This window comes from Rhagoletis zephyria, unplaced genomic scaffold (genome assembly GCF_001687245.7).
Source record: "Rhagoletis zephyria isolate East Lansing unplaced genomic scaffold, Rhagoletis_zephyria_1.1 Rzeph_scaffold_00126, whole genome shotgun sequence".
Classification (NCBI taxonomy): Eukaryota; Metazoa; Arthropoda; class Insecta; order Diptera; family Tephritidae; genus Rhagoletis; species Rhagoletis zephyria.
The window spans coordinates 389,796-390,021 of record NW_016157210.1 but is presented as its reverse complement, the minus strand read 5'-3'; the positions used below and the strand labels follow the sequence as shown (position 1 = coordinate 390,021).

Here is a 226-nt window from a genome sequence, read left to right as displayed (position 1 = left end):
TAAATTTCTCTTGCTTTCTATATCAGAATATGAGGTTTCATAAAATGTAGACTTGGCAACTTTTCACACAAAGCTAGCGATATTTATGATGTCAAACTANATTTTGTATTAGGTAGATACTTTTGAAAGTTGAGCCCATCTTGAGTTTATAGAACTTTTTATTAAACAAGTAGTTTTTAAGGAAAGAACACAACCGACTTCAATTCTCATATACAAATTTAGGGGT

The 226-nt window shown here is 29.8% G+C and overlaps 1 protein-coding gene and 1 long non-coding RNA gene across 2 annotated transcripts in view; one reads left to right on the top strand and one right to left on the bottom strand.

Annotated features, from left to right (window-relative positions):
* The window catches only part of LOC108380457 (toll-like receptor 5), an 80,322-nt gene that overhangs the window by 64,824 nt on the left and 15,272 nt on the right, over positions 1 to 226 (top strand). The window lies entirely within an intron of this gene.
* The window catches only part of LOC108380495 (uncharacterized), a 2,676-nt gene continuing 2,459 nt past the window's right edge, over positions 10 to 226 (bottom strand). The window contains exon 3 of the long non-coding RNA XR_001849568.1: positions 10 to 96. This is a non-coding gene — a long non-coding RNA (uncharacterized LOC108380495). The remainder of the gene's footprint in view (positions 97 to 226) is intronic.